The sequence below is a fragment of the Eulemur rufifrons genome, chromosome 3 (genome assembly GCF_041146395.1).
Source record: "Eulemur rufifrons isolate Redbay chromosome 3, OSU_ERuf_1, whole genome shotgun sequence".
NCBI lineage: Eukaryota > Metazoa > Chordata > Mammalia > Primates > Lemuridae > Eulemur > Eulemur rufifrons.
The window spans coordinates 79,046,070-79,067,510 of record NC_090985.1 but is presented as its reverse complement, the minus strand read 5'-3'; the positions used below and the strand labels follow the sequence as shown (position 1 = coordinate 79,067,510).

The following is a 21,441-nucleotide window of genomic DNA, read 5'->3' as shown; positions in this document are numbered from 1 at the left end:
ATAAACTGGTCAGAGAAAAGCTCATCATCACCCTAACTCATATTTCTGCTTAAAGCCCCTTCATAAACAAATCTCTGGTCCGATAATAATTACTTTGCCTCATTAAAATTAAAAAAAAAAATCTCGAATGGTTAAAGGGCATTGCTTTGGTGGTATCTGTATTTTATTTTCTTCTCCTTCTTGGGGGGTGTGTGTGTGTGTGTGTGTGTGTGCGTGTCTAATTAAGTTTGGGAGTCGCGCGCAGGGGAGCGTGGGGTGCGAGCCCCGGAGGTCCCCATCCCCTGTCCTCTCCGCGGTTGCAGCGTCCGGGGCTCCAGCCGCAGCGCTCCGAGCTTTGGAAGCTGCGAGGCTCCCGGGCTGCTCTGAGTCCGGGCTGCGCGTCATTTGCAGTCTGGGGAATGTTGATCACCTCACTAATTACACCTCTCTCTCCCCCCTCTCCCTCTCCCTCTCCCTCGCTCTCCTCTCTCATTCCCAGAGTGCATATCGGGAATAGACACACAAAGACATGCGCACTCAACTTAATCAGCCATTTTTTTAAACAGGGCTAAAACGATAATAATTAGCAGAATAAAGACATATCGGATTTTCATTTCCTTTCCTCCTTTTCCCAACCCCTTCACAACCAAACAGCGAGACCGCGGTCGGCACATGCTTTAACTCCTCCCGGACCCCCGAGGACCGCTCCATGCCCCCCACTTTCTGCTCCAGCGTTTTTATTTTCACCCAATAAAGTTCGAGGATTATTTTTTTATTTTTTTTATTTTTTTAATGAACCCTCTCGTTTTACTTGGATGTGATCAGCTGTAAGTAAAATAAAAGCAAAACAAAAAAGAGGCGAAGATCGAGTAGGAACTGCAGGGGAAATGGAAAGTAAGTTTTTTCTTTAACTTTTATTGAGTAGTTTGTGTTAAATTTAGGTCGAGTATCGATTATCTTTCCAGCCTGATCTTGCACAATCTTTGATATTTCGCTCCCTCTCTCTCCCTCTCCCTCTCCGCCTCTCTCCCTCTTTGCCCCTAGCTCTCTCGCTCCTGCTCGCTCTCGCACACATCCCCTCATCCCGACCATCTCTTCCGCTCTGCCCCCCTTTTCTATCTCTTTCCCCCTTTTTTTGGCTCCAAGATTTTCTCCGCTGAGGGAGGGAGGGGGCACTAAGGGACCCGATTTTCCACTTTCTTTGGCGGGGGGCTCCGTTTTTCGGGATTTAACTTTTGGATTAAGTGGCGGATCATCCACGTTTGGCCGGGCAGTTTTCTCTCCTTTTTCCTGTCTTTTCGGGTTCTGCCTTCACCGTGAGCCAGGGGCATTCTCGTGGCTGGGGGAAAGCTGTCAGCTCCGCAGAGGCGCGGGCACTACCAGAGGTCCCCGCTCACCCCGTGCCCCTACAGCCTGGTCGGGATGGCTCTTCCTCCGCACCCATCCTCCGAAAGTTTGGACATTGGTCGGTGGGGCTTTGAGCCCCTCTCTCCCTGCTCTTTCCCAGCTTTACCCTCCCCCCTCCCTTATTCAGCCTCGTTTTTCTTCCTTCTTTTATCACCCACCCCTTTTCCCCTTCTCAAGTTCCCCAAAGGGCGCTTATTGCGCTGGGCTGGCGGAGGCCCGGGGGCTCGTGCGCCCCGGGGAGGGGATTCCTAGAGGCTGGGACGAGCGCTGGGGCTGGGGCTGCAGGTAGACACCCGCCCGCCGGAGCGGCGGCGGCGGCCCAGCCGAGGGCTGCTCTCCGCTGCGCGGGCGAGGGCGCCGGCGAACGGAAGGCAGGTCCGTTAGGAGGCGGGATCGCCCGGCCTCGGGGCCAGGGACCTGGGAGGCGGCGGCAGCTTGCTCGGGGCGCGTTCGCCGCCGGGTGTGCGTTAGACCGGAGGACAGACGCCCGCGGCTTGGGGTCAAGAATCTTTTCCTTTCTTTTTGGCAAAGGGCAAGGGGTGTGTGTGTGTGCGCGCGCGCGCGCGTGTGCATGTGCGTTTGTGTGTCTGTGTATTGAGGGGCTGTGGCCGTCTGTGAGAACTGATTCATTCTCCGGCCCCCCCAAAAGGATTCCATGTCTACAAATGAACTTCACCTCCTCCGCTTCTCCTGGCATCCAGTGAGCCTTCCGGCCAGGAGCAGCTAAGGGAAAAGGGGCTGAAATGCGCCGGGTCTCGCCTTCCTTCTACTTCTGCACCCCCTCCCCCGCCTTCTTTCTGCTCCTTTCTATCAGAAAAATAAAATAAAATTTCTCATGGAATTGTATAAAGTTTCTCTGTCGATGCTCAAGTTACAGAAGGTTCCCCATCTTGTCCCCCTTCCCCTAGAAGACGGTGCACTGATTCGTATTTCTTTTGTTACCTGTGATCCGGGCGGGGGGCTCCTTTCGGCCGTTCGGGCTGGGGTCCGGCCGGGAGAGGAGGCTTCGGCCGGCGCCTTTAGCCGCGACTCCTCACTTCCGCGCGGTTCTGGTGAGGTTTTAGCTACCGTTCCGCGAGACACCCTCCTTGTAGGTACCAAAGGTTCAGATAGCAAACACGGACCCCCCCCGCCCCCCACACACACAGACACTCACACTCAACACACACTCAGACACACACACATTCTCCCTGCTCCCCCCAACTCCACCTCCGGCCCCCACTTTGCCTTTCCCCTCCCCCCTTCCAAAAAAGCACACACACAACAACACCCCCCCCCCAAACCAAACAAAAACCCAAAGACAAGTTCACTGGCAGAAGATGGTGGATTGACACTGACTCAGACAGAGGCAGGTTCACCAGAAAATCTGGCCGTCCCGATTTCTGACAGTTGCATTTCCTCTCCTTGAGTCCTTCCCCCCCTTTTTTTTTATTAACTGTGTTCCATGTTTAATCAAGGATCATGTAGATGGCAAAAGGAGAGACAGAGAGAGAGGAGAGAGGAAGAGAGAGAGAGAGAGGAAGAGAGAGACAGAAGAGACAGAAGGAGTTTTTTTTTTTTTTTTTTTTTTATTGTGTTCTCCTGGATTTTCAGTGGCTTGATCCCTATAAACGTGGAGTGGTTAAAGCTCATATGTAGTATTATATTTTTAGTTGGGTGGATGGATGGAAGAGTGAGGGAGAGGCTGCGGCTGCCGCTGCCTTTTCGGGTGTTGCTTAGATTAAGGCTGAGACTTGGCTGCGATTGGGACGCGACAGTGACACGGGCATCGATCGCTTCCATTGAGAGCAATGCAAAAACACAGCCCGGGTATGTAACACTCTCGGTGCCATCAACACTTGTTTTACTTTATATTTACTGGCAAAACTGACAGAGCAAGCTCAGACTTTCTTTCTTTCTTTCCTTTTCTCTTTCTTCTTTTCTAACTGAAGAATAAAAACAATTGTATGTAGAAATTGTTGGAAAGCATGGTTTAAATAAAACAGAAATAAGATATTCGGGATTATTTCACTACCTCTGTGACTGATTGTGTTTAGGAGTTTTTCTTCTCCACTGAGGAGCGTATTAAAAAGAATGAAGGTTTTCTTTTTTCCTTCCTCATCTTAAAAAAAAATCCTTAAGGGAATATTTGATAGTTTTCAAGGTTTGCGGTTTCAATCAGCAGGAAGGCACACAAAAATAAAAGATGGCTAGCCAGCTGTTTTAACCTCTTGCACCTGGCTTCAGTGTGGGGATCATAAGGTTTATACAGTTATTTTTTAAAATGGTTTTAATATTTATGGAATAAACTGGGGAAAGCATTACTGTGTATTTATTCAATAGCTGGTTATTTTTGGATTAAAAAAGTAAACTCATATTAAAGTGCTTTCATGTTTATGGCAATGAAGATAGGTTCAATGAAATATGGGGGAGATACCATAAATCTGAAAAGTGAAATGTACCCAAGGAACAAAGAAAGGTCAGGTAAACCAGCTGTATAAGTCAAAGCAACAGCACCAACTGTGGGGTTAGACAGGGATAGTGGGCTCTGGATGTGTGAAGTGAAAGTTGCCACTTAAAGTTAAAAATGAGGCAAACATGTTCAGCTCTTTTGTAATCTTTCACAGTTTTTAGCTGATGAGCCCAAATCTGTTCATTAATTTTGAGCTAGTTGGATTATTTTAAAAGATGCTGTACCAGCAAAGGAAAACATAAAGGAGGCTGAGAAAATCACTGTTTAATATTGCAGAATTTACTGCTTCCATTCTGACCATGAGCCTAAATTTACACAATGAAATTTGATTATCTCTAATAACAATATTAGATCCTGCACTGGATGGATGAGAATTGAGGTGGTTTTGTTGATTGCAAGGGTTTAATGTTGCATTTCAGAATCTGATGTGGTTTGGCCTCCCTTCCATTAACTGGAAAACCCCTGAGGTTTTACAATTATTTCTTAAAGATAATACATTTAAGATTGCATTGGTAGGCTGAAGAAAAGTCATAAAGGCAAGAAGGGAAGCCCTTAATAACTCTTGAGATTCAGACATGTTCAGCAGTTAGATTGGCTCTGACTTCACCAAGGGTCGACAATGTGTCATTTCCACGAAGCCAAATTGCCCTCTGCCTATATGATATTAATGTGCAAATCAATATTTCAGGGATTAAATTTCCCTTCTTCATTTTTTATGGTTTCTACCTCAATAAGTCTCAAGTCTATTAGAAGAGGCTGGATGATTTAAAATCTTTCACTGTAGAATGGCTTGTCGTAGTCTTGTTTCACAGACCATTTTAGGATTTTTGTTAAAAAGACTAAAGGCATCCTAAAGAAGTTGTAAGGCAGTGTAGACCCAGGCTCAAAAGTGCAAAGCCCTTGTTCGATTAAGAGCTAAAAGGTATTGAAAATATAACATATATGTTTATGTAATATACATATACATTCTGCTGCTTTAAAAATATTATGTTAATCACCTATTGATTTATTTCACAATCAATTGAAGCTCCTTTCTTATTAGTGATTTATTCAGCATTCTTGAGGACTGTGTTAATTTTCCTAAAGATTATGCATGAATTAACTCATGTGAAAGTATTAGGGGGAGAGGATTTCCATTTACCAATATTTTCCTAGGAAATATTTTTAGAAACCATTGTTTGTGAGAGTAATAGTCAAGTAGTGTCATTTGCATACATTGTTGTTATAGCTATTATTGCATTTTGTGGCTGAATGATTTAGCTGTTATCTGCTCAATGAGGCCTTCTTCAATTCTTTTTACATTTTGTTTCTAGCACTTAGTAGGTACAATGTTTCTTTTGCCCTCTTAGAGAAACATAATTGTAAAAGAAAGTATGTGATTTGATTGGAAATAATACAAAGCAGAAATGAGGGGTCAAAATAAAAGATTGTGACTTTATCACATAATCTTGGGAAGGCCTACTGTCTATCATTTGGTGGTGTTTTATAGTCTTAAACCATCTGGACCAAGTTCCGCACAGCTGCACGAATTTCATATGTGATAGAACATTTTTTCCATTCAGTGTGAAATGTTCCTTCCTAAAAAACGTTCACCAGACTCGCTTAATTTAGTCTGTTAAAAGAAATGCACATGAAAAAGGACAAAAGGCTCTTTAATCTCTGCAAGCTGTTTGTTTTTCTTCAAGATTCCTGTCTGTTTGGGTTTGAAAAGTCATGTTTATTGAGGAGATGATTCTGAGGTGTGACATTAAAATAATATATGATTTTTGGACTGGTGGCCACGCTCCTGCTTAATTTGCAGAACTACTTTTTATGCCTGTCAAAACACAGAGTTAATCTATCCTTATTTACAATTAATCTCAATAAAATTAATCTTAACTATGCTTTATTCAGTGGCTTAAAATATCTAATTATATTCAATTAACTGCTGTCATAGTAATTAACATTGCTTAATTGCCTCTGCATATATTTATGTAAAGCTCATTAGGTGCTGCTGACTCCTTTTCCCTTTCCTACTTGCTATTTTTGCTGTTGTCAAACCATTTTCATCTCCTAAAGTTCGACAATGTCAATGAGAACAATTTTTTTCTTATCATTTTCTTAAAATGAGTGTTACTGCTTTCCTTTGAAAAGATACTCCTTATGAGTCTTTAAAGACTAATTCATCCTCCCTCTTCGTTTCCCGTAACCCTAGTATCTAGCACTATCACAAAATATTTTCTGTCATTGTTGCCAGAAATATGAGAAGCCAGGTTAAGCTTTGTGTTTATAAATGAGGAACCTTTCTGTGTCTGCCTACCGGCTGTACCCACAGGCAGAGTTTTTTTTTCCCCCCTCTAAGACCATTCTAAGGGTTAAAGACTTGGCCAAGGTTCAAACTGAGAAGCGCCCAGGGAAAGTGCATGTGACTATGTACAAGTTTCATGTAATTAGTGCTTAATTATATTAACATATGCAAATTGTCAACTTAGGAGCTTGTTGAGCTGGCAAAGATCAGCTAGGCACAATTGCTGTATTGTTCTGAAACAATAATGGATTTCAAGTTGGATTGTGGAAACACATAACTAGCTATCTAATTTAACTCATACCATGGTGAAATTTCATTAGTCTCCATGGAGACTGGTTTAATTGTGCTGACTAATGTTCTGGGCTGCAGAATGTCCTAAAAAGAAAGCGTTGTTTGCCTAATCCACCTTACAATGACACTTGTTTGTACATGTTTCCCTTGTGTGAGAATTTGCATATGCAAATAAATAGTTTCTCTGCCCCATTTGTCATGGCTGTTCATTACCCATGAAGAGGACATTGTTACTAGGCTGTTACTGAGTCTCCCAAGACGGGATAGTGTCAACCAGTCCAGCTACATTCTTTCATAATTTGTTTCTGATTAATAGACCAGAGTAAGTCTCATTCTCTTTGGGCATCTGTAAAGGGAAGGTCAGTTCTGTCAGAGAAAAGAGTTTCTGCAGTAACTGAAGGACTTTTTCTTCTTATTCTTATTCTCCCTTTTCCACCCATTGGTTAACATAATCATATTTAAAATAATGTATTCTTGTTCTAAGAATGCCTCTACTAATAATCTCTAGTTTCCTAAAGCAAAAAGATAGGAAAAGAAAAGAGATTCTGTTATTGGAATATTAATCCTGTTTTTGACAGAAAGGTAAACTGATATAATTGCTTTTCAGTTGAAGGAATGGGGGTTTATACAAGTGTGAAAGCATCGGAAAAGGATTAGCATTTTTTTGCATAATGAAAAGCTCTGTTGAATAGGGCCCTGAATGGCTGACTGAATGACTAAGATGAAAGGAAGATGAAAATGCTGCTTCTCTTTCTTTATGTCTATGCTCTGCTCTCTCTAAAGTTATGTTTGTCCAAGACTTGAGAAAACAAGCAGGGGCTCAGATTTCAGCAACTTTATAAGATGCCCCGACTTTTCATTATCACTGGGAAGTAATGTGTATGACAATTGTGCAGGTAGAGGATGATCAACAGAGGTTTGTATGGAGAAGAGTTTTCAGAAACATGCCAGGCTAGCCAAATATTGACTATTGGGTATCAAGAATTCCCAGCACCTTACTGGCAAAAACAGTTATTTTAGAAGAGTCCAATAGTATGGTGTGAATATTTAATTCAGTTAATGATGGAATATCTAGTATGTGTGTTTTTCCCCCATCAGTTATAAATAGCTGTCTGGATTGGTGGAATACTTCACTTGAGAAAGAGTTGTGTATTCTGATTTTTGGCGATAAGTGTTTGAAGTGGCCTATCAGCTTTTGTGGCTGGGAAGGAATAGTAAAAGAGGATATGGAATTATTTTCTTAGGATTTAATTCATAAAGTTCTGAATACAATCTTCATATTGCTTTGTAGGTATATTGCGTATTTCATTTAGAGATAAGTCTTTTCAAAAATGTCTAAGTATTATATGTTCACCCTTGGAAACATTTGCAGTAGAGTTTTCTCTTGTCACTAGTTAGGGCTGAAACTGGTTATCAATTGACAATGTGATCAGGTCTCTTAATGATGTTTCTTCAGCCATAATTAGGGCAGTTAAAATACTATGAGTGTTGACTCTTTCAAAGGTGGGAATTGGTTCTTTTGTACATATGTAAATCAAATGCAGTGTAGATAATTATTTATATGTATACATTTTAAATAAGTTTTTTCTGGTTTAAGGTCACTACAAATGATCCACTGACAGCTGCCCCAGAGCAAGGCTGAAGGATTGCACCAGATATTAATCTAACTTGTTTGTTGTTAGACTTGTAGAAGTTCCATTTGCCTCATCACTTTAGCAGTTCTATTGCTGAGGTACTACTATTAAGATGGTTAGATGGAAACTTGGGAAATCAGAAGTGTTTTCACATAAATTAGAGTGTAAGGGTTGCCTCTTGAGTATAGCATATTGTAAAGGAAAACTGTTTGATCTTTGTTATATAGTCACCAAAATTCTTTACTAGAGTCCTTTTTAAAATTTGTCAAGAAATTCTGGATTGTTTCAAAAACTTTTATGGTTAACTTTATGATATGCTTGAAAAAAGTCTTAAAAGAACAAAAAAAAAATCCACATGGAGGCTATTCTTTTACATGTAGAAGGGCTTATTAAGGTATTTCCATAAGAAAATGTGTTAATTTAAAAAATAAATTCATTTATATTTTAAGACATTGTTAACCAGGCACCATGTGTTGTAACTGGCAGTTTTCCAGCCACCATGGAAGTGGATCACACATGGGTTAATAGTAGCTTATGTGATGTCTGCATTCTTAGGAAATGGGCAAAAGCCCAGGGTATTCTGATATCAAGATTTTAGGAATCAGACAGAAAGCAGAATATATGTTTATATGTGAACAGATGGACACATGTGAGAACTAAAAGTGCATAATTTCTCTTGGCACTTGTTTTAGTTATCCCTGATGATATAACCAAGATCTTAGTGCACTCGCAGTCTTTGATGGCTAAGGATGAAATGGGCTTTTAATGAGGGCTCAATGGCATTATTTTCTTGCATAAGGATTGTGCCCCTTGTGATCTTGCTGGATTTGATGTTCTGTTAATTCCCTAGTTTCAGAGGTTCACAAGTTGCCTTGAAAGTTTGATATGGTTTCACGTTTGACATACAATCCTCAGCCCAGGAATGACTGCTTTCTACTCTCCTGCTCTTTTAAAGCTTTGTGAGTGAAATAAAATCTTTGCCACTTTGAGGCACTTTTGAATGTATGCACTCAAGTTAAAAATGGCTTTGACACTAAAGTCATATTTAATAAGCAAGTTATCTCTAATATAATTGGCCACTTTAACATTCTAGGGATTTGAAGAAATAAACAAATACAATTTAAGAATTTGGGCAGCCTGACTTGGTTAATATATCATAATGCCCTGATGGTGCAAGACAAGTTGTGAGTAGGTGTCTTGGTCATCTAGGTCAGGGGTTCACACATCAGCATTGTGTATTCAGATTATAGATCCTTTCTAATGTTTGCCTGTCCTGAGGATACAACAGTGCTCAGATGATAATTACTGAATGGTATGTATTATAGCACGTACCTTTAAAGACAAAGTTTATAGATTCTATTGTATTTTAGCTATAAAAACAGAAAGCATTCTGCAAATATTTACTCAGATCTAAATCATTTTAACCGTGGAAAATTGACTTTTGGGCTAAAATATGCATTTTATAACTGTCCATAAAATTCTTTTCCTTCATTGTAAAGAAGAAAGGAAATCTATAGCTTTAACAATGTTAAAATACAAAAACATATGAGCCACCTGTTTGTATTGTTAGAAACAAATCAAAACTTTGTAAGATTGAAGGTTTTGGAGAATCACAAAATTTGTCTGCTTGAAAGAATAAGTTGATGAAGCCCAATCATTGTTATTATATTTCCCAAAGTGCCTTCATTAAGCCTGAAATCCTTTACTAATGTAGATTTTCTAAAATATAATTCTTACTACTTTTTAAAAAAATATATACACTTATGAATAATGCAATTAATACTTAAGTTCCTGAGTGCACTAATTGAGAATGAGAATGAACCATCTCTTTTGGTTTAGTATTAGTAGCTACAACTGTGTTTTATCCTTCCTAACACACCTGTTCACTTAGGAGTGTGTATACAGATATACACACATATCTACTCTCTCTCCATGTTAGTGCCTCTTTTTCTTTTTTAGATGCATTTATAGTTGTAGCCTGTGAAATTTTCCCTCCATAGACTAAATTTTTTTTGTTTTCTAAAAATTGGCCGGTATAATCTCAATAGAAAAGAGCCAGTAGGGGAGTAGGCAACTAGAAACTATCAAAATACTAGAGCCTGGGAACTGCCCGAGAGTCATTCGGTTCAACTAGCTCATTTTAGAATATGAGATACTGAATTCGGAAGTTATCATTGAGTTACCCAGCAAGGTAAGGAAATGTCAAGACAAGAACTCAGATTTTCTAACAGTAGGACCCATAGTCACTTAACTCTATTGGCTGTTAGTAAAAGGGTTTGTTGCATGAATGAATAAGAAGGTTGTGGAAATGGTGAAGAGAAGAAAAGGAAAATGTGCAATGGTAATAACAGCAGTGATTGATACCTCTGAGAGAGTGAGTTCCCTGCTACAGAAAGCAGCCAAGTAGAATCTGGTTGGCTTCTTATCGCTGGGACTGTTAAACATGTTTTTGCATTAAGTTAGACTAGGTGCTCTGAATGGCCAAGAGGAGTCTATGATTCATAAAAATACTGATGGTCTCAGTGACTTAAAATGTATTCTTAATAATCATGAACTTCGTGTGAACAAGAACAAGGTTTCCACTCTGTGTAAGGAAAGTAAACGAAGACAATGCTGTGATGTTTTAGAGGCAGCATAATGTACAAAAAGAATGATACTTAGTTAAGGCCAGGCATTATATTGATCCTGTTTACTTTGGTTTCCTTTTACTTTTTAAATGAGTTTGTTTATTTTAACTTACATTTTAGGTATTTGAAAATCTACTCTATTTTTTTGGCAACCCAATGCTCAGTAGGAATCTTATTAGAGCTATAAGGCATCTGGGTTAAATTCCTATTATGAGTGACCTTATCCAAGTTATTTAATCTTTCTGAGCCTCAATTTTCTCATCTGTGTGTCAGAGTTGCTGTGGAGATTACATAAGACTAAAGTACTGTGAACGTTAAAATCAGTGAATGTGACAAAACCTGATATCTAATTCCTATGTTCCCTGTTTGTTTTTTTCTCAACAGCAGCTTTTAATGTAACACACAACTAAAGAGCGTTTGATAAAGCAAATCTACACAGATATTTTGAGTAGCATTGCCCCTTTCTTCCACAAGGGAAGGATATAAGAATTAGGCAATGGATATGTCTAAGAGGCGAGAAAAAGGAGTTCTCACATTGGCAGGTACCTCGATGGCATCTAGGTGGATAGGTGGAGCGTCCTCCATGTCATTATCTGCCACTTTATCATCACAAGTTGGTTTGGTTCTGTGGGGCTTCTAGATATTTAATGCATTCCTGGGTCTTCATTTTTTAAAGAAGCAAATAAGGACAGCAACAGTTTTTAAATAATTCAGACCTTGGTGAACTCAAAATTCCAGACTGTCCATTAAATACGATAATAGAAGAGACCACAATGCTTATTTCGGTCTTGAAGGTGACTCAGTCTGTTTGAAAGCCTTTGAATTAGAGGATTTTCCAAAACTAGATTAGATGTGATGGAAATACCTTTCTATGTACTTGGTGTTATTGATATTTTGATATCCCATGCAAGGACTATGGATACTGTTACATGGTACCCTGCTGACCAAAATTTATACCAACCTAGAGAAGAGAGTCAACTATTAATAATCCAATAATGTTCTAGAACCCTTAAATTTTTCTCAGGTTATATTGTAGCCAAGTTATGAGTTTCCTCCAGGTTTATCTCTTGGAGAAGATCACAGTCCTTTATCATTTTATAATAATGCATTATTTAATGGAGGACTATCCATGTTCAAAGATGATAAGATTCAGGATAAGAGTTAATTAATCTATAATCTTTTTGGACCATCTAGAAACCAAAATCTAGTTCTGTTATGGTTTTTTGGATCTTTTTATTCCTATTTATACAATAGGAAATTTTTCCTATTGTAATATACTTTAAATTATTATTTATATTTTTATGGGAAATCTAACTGCATTTAGATTGTAATTTCTCAATTTTATATTTGATTTCTGCTTAATATTGATATGTGTTTGGTTCATAATATTTATTAAAGTATTTTTTTTTAAATAAAAGTGTGCATGGCCTATGTTCTAGTCATTTATAAGAGGTCATGGACTTGACAGTTCACTTGAAGCACATTTGTTTGATGCTAAGCATTTATTGAATACTGATCAGGATAAGGATATACTTCATTGAAAGAAAACAGTTAGCATCGTAACATTTTTTATGATGCTTGTTTAAGTGTTTCTTCAAATAAATTCCATCCTCCATGAGGGTAGCACCCACATCTATTTAAACACTCTATCCACAGTGACAGACGTATTATTGGCAAGTCCTTGGTGCTCAATAAATATCTGTTGAATGAATGAATAAATGAATGATAATTAAAAACATAAATAGAAAACTTCAGTTTACTATACTACTTGAATCTGTCTCTCCTCTCGAAATCTAGGTACTGAAAAGAAATATACCACTTTAGAAACAGCTGGACCTGTCTTGGAAAATTCCATAGAGAAAGCTATCTTCCAGTGCAATCTAAATGGGTTTTTATATTAGAACCATAGATTGTTGCAGTTGGAAGGGATATAGTATAGTTCCCTTGTTTAACCAATAAGGAAACTGAAGCTCATGGAAGTTTCTGGGAAATATCACATAACTACTGAGCGCAGTTGATGAGATCGTGTGTGTGTGTGTGTGTGTGTGTGTGTCCTCTTCAGTTTAGTTGACTTGGCTAATATCCAAAAATTTTATTATATTAATATGAGAATATTTTTTATGCTGGGGTTTTGTCATAATTTGTGGGATTTTTCCAAGTAAAGGAAGCTGTTTAAATTGTTACAGTTCCTATCATGACTATAAGAATAGGCTGACTGCTCTGGGATTGTAAAGGTAAGCTGTTAAAGATAGGACAAAAATTGCCTGAAAGGTGAAAACTTGCAGGAAAAATAGGGTGGGTCATTTAGTTCTTGAAATGAAGCAGGGTGCAGATTAGGAATCATTATGTTTTGCCAGAAGTTGCTGGTCATAGAAGCCTGTTTAAGTGCTCACTGTCAACAAGGAAATCATGGGCAGCACTTAAAGTGGCTCACCTCTGATTTATTCATAAACCTCACACGAGCACTTGGCTTTGTTCTTGCTCTAGTAAGGGGGACTGATGCCAATAAGAACAGGAATAAAGAGCTCCTTGCATGGTCCAAGAGTGAATAGCACTTTACCTCAAAGCCTGACCTCGTTTCTAGAGATCTGTTATGCTAGACTTGACTCTGATTGGCTGTGTGTCCTCAGATGAATTGAGAGAAGAGGTTATAACAAGTATCTGCTCTGTAAACTTCATAGTGTACATAACAAGAACTATGTCACTGGAACTTGGGTTCTAACTTAACCTAAAGGTTTTGGTCTTTATGCTAAATGGAAAGGCCTCCCTTTTCACAGAGCTTGTAGCGTTTAACATTTAATAATATTTGGGAAAACATTGCTTCTTTCTAATTGAAGAATACAGTGATCTCGAAGTAGAATTGGTTTTGACAATCCCTCCTCCTACTAAAGTGAATTTAGGGAGATTTAATAACGTAGGAAATTAAAGGTTAGAGAATAAAATAGCTACTACACTGGGATAAAAACAAAGAAATGTGCTGGCTTGCCGATTGATTAGTCATGTTTATCTGAGAAGCTTCATTTGTGTCACTTCACAAATTATGCTCTGTTCCAGCCGCTGGTGTGGAGAGGCAAGGACCTTTAAGAAGCAGTCAGCTGGCTGGTTTGCACTGGGGCAGAGGTTGAGGAGAGTTACTAAAATCCCCAGAGCAACATTTAGTTAATGTTAGTCTTTTTTTTTTCCCCCTCTCCCTGCGCCCCCCCCCCCAACCTTCTTGTCCACTTGGGCTTCCTTTTCCTTCTTTTGATGAAGTTGGTTCGTTACTACTTACAGTGCATATATTTACAAAAAATATTTCCTCAATTTTCGCAATACATTACATGAACCCAGAAGAGCCATATTAGGAGATGGTGATGAGAGTTAATGATATATCTTTAGATAAAGCCGTCCTCCCGTGCAATCACATCAGAGTCATCAGCTCATTTGTCATGGCTCAAGCGAAGATGTCAAGACCAATGAGTGTATGAGTGCTGAAGGGGGCGAAAGGGCTTTTGGAGAGAGACATTTTTGTGCTGGGAGTCGGCCATGGCTTAGATTTAGCTCCAGGGAAATATTGGGATTAGCCAACACTGTGTATAAATCCTTAGCATAACAGAATTAGTTGGGAAAATAGGGAGGTAGGGCCATGAGGATGGGCACATTTCTGGAGACATTCTCTAGGCTGCAGGCCAGAAACTATGGAAGAGAATGAGGTGATTTATTAAAATTTTTTAAGGGATATGTTATATACAGGTCCATTGATATCAAGATTGAAGTCATAGTTTTGAATGACATCAAAGGAAGGCACACATAATATACATTAAATGTGTAAATACGGCTTCTGTTTTACCTTTAGCTGCATTAAAAGAACTTCAACCTTAACATCACTTAAAAGCATTTCAGGGAGATAATATTTGAGTACACAAAGATAACATTTAGGCATAAAGTATTTTCGACAGTATAGTACCGTGAAAGTTAATACTTAATTTAAATAACAATAATTATGTTGAGATACTTGTTGCATTGTTGAATTTACACAAAACTGAGAAGATAAACTTTCTTTACACAGACTTCATTCTGAAACTTTAATTGAAAAGTAACTTATTTTGTTTAGCTACCAAAGTTCTTATCTTTGATAGACCAATACTAGCAGATTTATTTCATTTTGGGTCCAGTTAACTGTTCTCTTTCAGATAATCTACCCATACAACCTTTTCTTGTTTAATTTTATTGATTTACAGTGTTAAAGTGAAATAATCTGATACCTGTTTCCTGCCCTTTGAGTATTTGTCGTCAAAGAGGCTGATTAGTTTTTTCCCCCAGCTCTTTAGCTGTTTTAAATGTATAATTATCATTGCATGTCATTTGATAGCTGCACTAATTGCTGCCAACTATTGTCTGTTTGCACTTAATGCTGAAACCTGATCAACATCCTGCTTTGGTTGATGTTTGGTGGTAAACTTTAATTAACTCTTATTGCATTGAAGAAGAGTTCAAGCTTGGTGCTAACTAATCATTTACCTTCATTATGTCCTGACAGCTCCACTTGTTCTTGGTCCTAATAGATACACCAGTCAGTAAATAAACCTGCAAACCTCATGCCTTGTAGTTGCTCCACACTGATATTTTGCTACTTAAAGTATAAGATAATTGGGCCCAGATAATTATTTAGTTAGTTTAGTATCTCTAGTTCTGCAGACACTAATCTTAAATTGCTTCTTTCATGCTGGACAATTTCATTTTAATAGAAACTGTAGATTTGAGATAACATTATTCCTTCAACATGGTTCCTCTGAACATGCATCTTTTGAATCAATACAATTAAGCTTGTCTCCTGTTGGAATTCTTGTAATTATTTTTCCTGAAATACTTTTCCTGTAATGATATTGAAGTTAAAGTAATCAGGTTACCAGCAGATCATGTAAAATTCAACTCAAAATTGCTGGCTGCTTGATTTTAATTTGTCTGACATCAAGTTTGTTTGAAAAGGGATAATATGTGGGTAAACCAAGAAGCTTATAATTATGGTTGACGTTTGTTTGTTTATAATGAAATCTAATTAAAGTTCATACATTTAAAACACAAAAGTTAATTACTGAATTGCTCACTTCACTGATGGGCAGCAGTTAAATTAACTTTCAGGCAAAACAAAAACAAAAACAAAAAACAAAACTAAATAAAGAAACCCCAAGCAAAAGGCTCTTCATAATAGAAATAACCAACTAATCTTAGTGATCAAACATAAATTTGCCAATATTTCATCCAGAAGAGAACTTGGCATTCCACTTATGTTCTCTATTATGCTAGTCCTAACGTGGTTTTTAATATAAAGTGATTTAAAATATTTACATGGGATGTAAAAAGAGACTTGTATTTAGTAGACTCTAAACATATTGTATAGTAAGAGGCACTTGGTAGTGGTTTAAAGAATTATACATATAACTTTCTTCATTATAACTATTTGAAATCATGGTAAAAATCATTGCTCAGGGAACAGGAATGTTTGCTGGAATACCTGATATGTGATTAGTTTTATGAAGATAATTATGGTAGGTTTAGCCTGCAAAGAATAACTTTAAAAAAAAATGCACTCACACTATTACACTTATTGTAATATGGGTTATGAGATCATATTTGTGGGAATTATGAAATACAAATAACTATACATTGTTTTCTCTTTGAAATATTTAGCTGTCAGTAGTTCAATAATTAATTTTATATATGAATAGACAAAGAAGGAACACAGATATATGTTAGAATATATTGTCTTCAATTGTATGAGATAAGTATGTGTGTGCAGTGGTTTTTACTAGTCTGATAAATCTCTTTTTGAAGCCAAATATTCCATAGTTATACATAATTTAATCAAACCAATTAAGGTTAATTTTTAAATGCTCCCATGTGATGATTTAAAAGCATTATCACTAAATACTCTTAGATTGTGTGTATGCCAGAGAGATTAGTCAGTTACATTTTAAAGACTTGAAATATATGAAAAATATGGCAACTGTGATTTATTAATTCTCCAAAATGACTGATAGAGTCCATGCTTTTCCAAGGAAAACTAAAGGGTTCCAATTTAAAGCTTCATATTTAGAAGTGTTATTTACTTGAACTTCCAAACTTGGTAGGGACTGAGGGAGAGGGGTCTGAGAAGAGAAAAATCATTCTGTCCATTACTAAGATGCTTGTAAAATTGAGTGTAAATTACATAACTTTTTTTGTGTTTTCAGAGATTATATTTATATGTATTTTAATATAATACCTGATAGACTTATAGGTTAATCTTTATTTAGGGGAGAAACATTAAAAGGATTATTTAGTCATTTAATTCTAATCCTACTTTGCATAGATGAGACAAAGGGAAGATGCTTAAACCTAAGTATGGCTGGAGGCTGGGTCACTGGCCTTTGAAGTACCTTTTCCTTCTTTAAAGCAGGCAAAAAAAAAAAAAAAACATGGTATATTCTCACAGTATTGGCAAACAACAGCTTTCTAGTAATACTTTAGCTGATTAGGACATCCTTACCCTTTAATGAAGCAATCACTACACAGCCCCAATGTCAGCTGGAATACTAGCAAAACAGTATCAAAGAAAGAATCAGAAAGAGGCACGGAATATAATTACAGTTCCATGTCCTTGTCTCACACCAATGCAAACTATTCCTTTTCAATTAGAATGAATAAGAAAATTTGAAATCAACTCGATTGATTGAAAGTTTCAAAGTTTATTTACAGAAGATGGCTAAAGCATTGGGTCCATCTTGCACACTGATTATATTAATAAAATTTTCCTGAAGCAAACAAATAAAATGAGTCATGTAATAGTGTAATTTGCTTAAGGAGAGATTATTGATTCCCCTCTAAAGAAAGTAGCTGGAGTTTGATTAAAGTTGTGAAGAAAATTGAATAAAATTCCTATTTCCCACAATTATTCAAATTAAGAACTACTGGGCTCACTGGCAAAGTGTACTTCTCCTTTTTAGTTCTGCAACACATACATTTAATGCTATGTAATTGTCATATAAAGTCCATGCAGATTTAGTGATGTGAGAGAGAATGAGGGAAAATGAGGGTGGGAAGAGAAAGAAAAAGAAAGACTGAGAGGGAGAAGACTACACATCAATCACAAGGGTCCCATTTATAGAGAAGGAAACAAATCTTCATTGAATAGCTAATTTAGATTTTAATGAAAAAAATGAGAGGAAAACAGGGAAAAACGACTTAGTTGACTCACATACTCATATTTGTCTTTGTAAACTTTCCCTCTTTAAAAATGTGCTTGTTTTAAATGCTGAATATATTTGGTTACATCCTTCTATTCAAACTTAATTACCTTCTCCCCTTTGTCGTGACATGGGTGGAAAGTTTTTGCCGTGTCAGGAGAGGTCGTCACACATTCTTTTGCAGTTCTCTTCATTAATTCCTTCTTGCAGAAGCATTTTCTCTCGTGCTGGGAAGGTAGAAGGGTGTAACAGAAGAGCCCTGAAACATCAGCAGGAAGCTCTAAGCTGGTTAATGCAGTATAATTGTCTGGACATAGACTGGTCTTTGTTTGTGTGGTTCACTCCGAATCAGCTGTAATTAACTCCAGAGTGTTTCCAGATTGCCAGCAAAGAAAAATTACAGCTTTTCTGTTTTAAATTGTAAAGCTCACAAACATTAACTATGCAGATTGCATTTACTTTGATATATATTTCTATCCTGCAAGAAAAAAAGAAAGGTTTTTTGGCTCCCCCTGCCCCACCTCTGAAAATGTGCTTTTGTTAAGTTACTTGATTTAGTGTCTATTGGAACATAATGGCTCCTTAATAGTTGGGTTTGAAACCTTTTACTTAATATTTTCAATCCTTTTACCTCCTTGTCTTTGCCTTCCTTCTTGCTAACGTTTTTAATGCTGCCATGGGGAAGAAGTTATGCAATCCTTTATAAAATGCTCAAGATGTACTAAAATAAGCAAATTGCAGAGAAAGGTGACTTAAACAAAAACACTAGCATCAACGTAAAATACTGAGATCAAAGATGTATTCTGACGTAACGGGTGCTTCCACACAGGTATTCTACCTGTGTTTTCATATATCAAAAGAGAGACTGTGTGAGAAAAGGGCAATTGCACTACCACCTTCTCTTGGTTAGCACACCACGCCCTTTTAAAAGCTTCTGTACAGTAGTTTGTAATTATGAATTCCGACATGGGTAAAAATGAGGTAGTGGTGTGAACTACTACAGCCTTGTACACAAAAGATCTGTCAGCAACTGATGCAAAAAAAAAAAAGTCCGGCCAAAAATCTTTTTTTTTTCTTTCTTCTGAATTTAACAATAAGGAATTTAAGCCTCAATGTGGCTTTAGCAACCAAAGAAAAGAAGCTCTTGGTGTCTGCATAATACCACTTTGATGGATTTTTTTCATCAGTTCTCTGTACGTGGCAACAAATAAACAAGTATAATTATACTTGTGAAGGTCTATTCATTGCTTTGTCAGGATTAGATATATGTGCCGTTTTCACACTGTGCCTCTCTTTTGTCTTTGCCTAACTCACTATGACATATTGATAGAGGATTTGGAATGGGGAAAAGGCCACAGCAGAGACAGTGATGACCTTTTGGAAACTTGATATAATTCAAGGATTTTTATTTATTTTCTATTTTTTTTCTTGATTTGTAACTTGTTACCAAATTCTCTTGTAAGTGGACAACTCTTAACCTGTTTAAAATGGAGTAAATAGAGATTCAAAATGTTAAGAGATAGCTAAAGAGCCGATGAGAATAAAAACAATAGGCTAAGGGAGCGCATTGGTCTTCTTTCCCAGCACTTAGCAGAGTGGCTAACCTAGCATTCCTTTCCCATTATTCTGTCCTCTTGATCAGATCACGTTCTTTTTAATCATTTCACAAACACTGTCTCACTGGACCGTAGAGGAGGGCTGGGACAATCTCAAGTAAAAAACAGAGGTAAAACTGGCCTCTCTGATTTTGGGTTCTAATGGGAACTCTGCTTTCCAAATGCAAAGGAATTCTGCTATTGTTCAGAAAGCACCCCCTTTCATTAGCCAGGCTCCTTGTAGGTAGGTTTGGTCATTTAGCAGAGCAGAGTTTAGGCAGCAGTGACTGCAGACGAAAGCAAGGCAGAACGAGTAATAAAAGTTCTTTTCTGCATATTGTCCATTAGTTCTGAAAAAGGGATTTGACATGATCTAAGTCACTGATCTTGTGAATTACTGAGAATACCAAAAAATGTGTACACATATTCTAATCAGACCAGCAGGTATGTATTGCTTTGAATCTAGCATTAAATTATGTTAGGTTTTCTCTTTGAGATTTCTTGAGGACTTTGGTGATTTTAAAAAAATAGATTGGCAGTGGAGAATAGAAATTGGTGGAAACTAAATAGAAATCACCTTAAATGGTGAAGGAACTTTTATAGTGAGTTAACTTGTTATGCAGTCATTTTGGAATGAATTCTGTGGTTTAAGTTAAATGATTGTCTTTGTGGTCTCTTTTTGGTCTTTTTACTAGCACTCACAAAACTTTATCGTAAATTTCTTAAATGGGTCATGCTGATAAAAGAAAGACCTCATCTGACACTGATGACAGTGAAATCACTTAACATCATATTCAGTGTCACTGTACATACTGATCAAAATAACTTTAACAGTGCAAACTAAAGGGATTCTATCATAATATACTGATAAACATTGCTGTGGTCAATAGCTACAGAATAAAAATTTTAAAATCAGGCAATATATTACTAGCTATATCAATTTAGATAGTTTTGTTATTGTTAGTTTTAGAATGAAATGTAAATTTGATTGTGTAGAAGACTTATGTATTTAACTTAGTTTCTGTTTAATGTGTAGCTCACTGATAAGAAATTCATAAGGAATTTTGTATAAAATTATATGGGAGCATTGTAACAAAATATATCTTACCATCTTGCTTTGACCTGTGATGGATTTTTTAATGTGGTTTTCATAACTATTTTCATGTAGTAATAATGTTACATTTTTGCAAGTTACTTCTGGTTCTTTTCAGGTAAAAGTAAAAGATGGGATCTACCTTATATAGAGAGATACTGAGATAATACATTGCAGGGTCCATTCAGTATCTGGCCAAAATTATTGACTGCACTTTATATACAACTCATTTGAGGTACATTTAGAATGTGTGTAATAATTCTAGCAAGCTTATCTGTGGGATGAGAACTGTTGTAAGGTTAAAGATACAATGGAGTTAAAATAATAATAAAAACAGCTTAGAAACTTTTTTACAAAGCTATAAAATGTTTAGGAGCTTTTCTTACTCTTTATAATTAAGGTGAATCTTCTACATATCTGATATATGTATCAAGTCTAGTAAGTTATCTAACCATTCAGGAAAAATCATCCTGGGTTCTGGAACTTTACATTTTAATCTAGCATCATTAAGTTAGTTTTATTTACCACTTTGCTTTCACTGCACATCTCTAGATTCTTTCTTCCTCCCTCATTTCCTTCAGCCCAGTGAGGAATTATATTTTTGGCATTTTGGCTGTCTTTAGTATGTATACACTGTTTGTGCTGAATTGGTAAATGCCAGGATAAACATTAATGTTTTTGGACTAATTAGAAAATTATTAGGTTTTCATGCTTATGGTTATCAGATTATTTCAGAGGGTTTTGAAAGCTGCACGCATGCCATGAGGATAATTAACCTGGAGCTCATCAATGATTAAAATTACACACTAAGCTTTGTGATGTTTGATTTGTGAGCAATTAGAATGTCATTTTAACCATCTCAGATACCAAA

At 37.2% G+C, this 21,441-nt stretch overlaps 1 protein-coding gene across 2 annotated transcripts in view; it reads left to right on the top strand.

Moving 5' to 3' along the window:
* The first annotated feature begins 498 nt into the window (after positions 1-498).
* ZFHX4 (zinc finger homeobox 4) overlaps positions 499-21,441 on the top strand; it is a 180,841-nt gene continuing 159,898 nt past the window's right edge. For both annotated transcript variants that reach the window (XM_069465514.1, XM_069465513.1), the window contains exon 1: positions 499-873. The gene's annotated coding sequence lies outside the window, so the exon portion shown is untranslated. The remainder of the gene's footprint in view (positions 874-21,441) is intronic.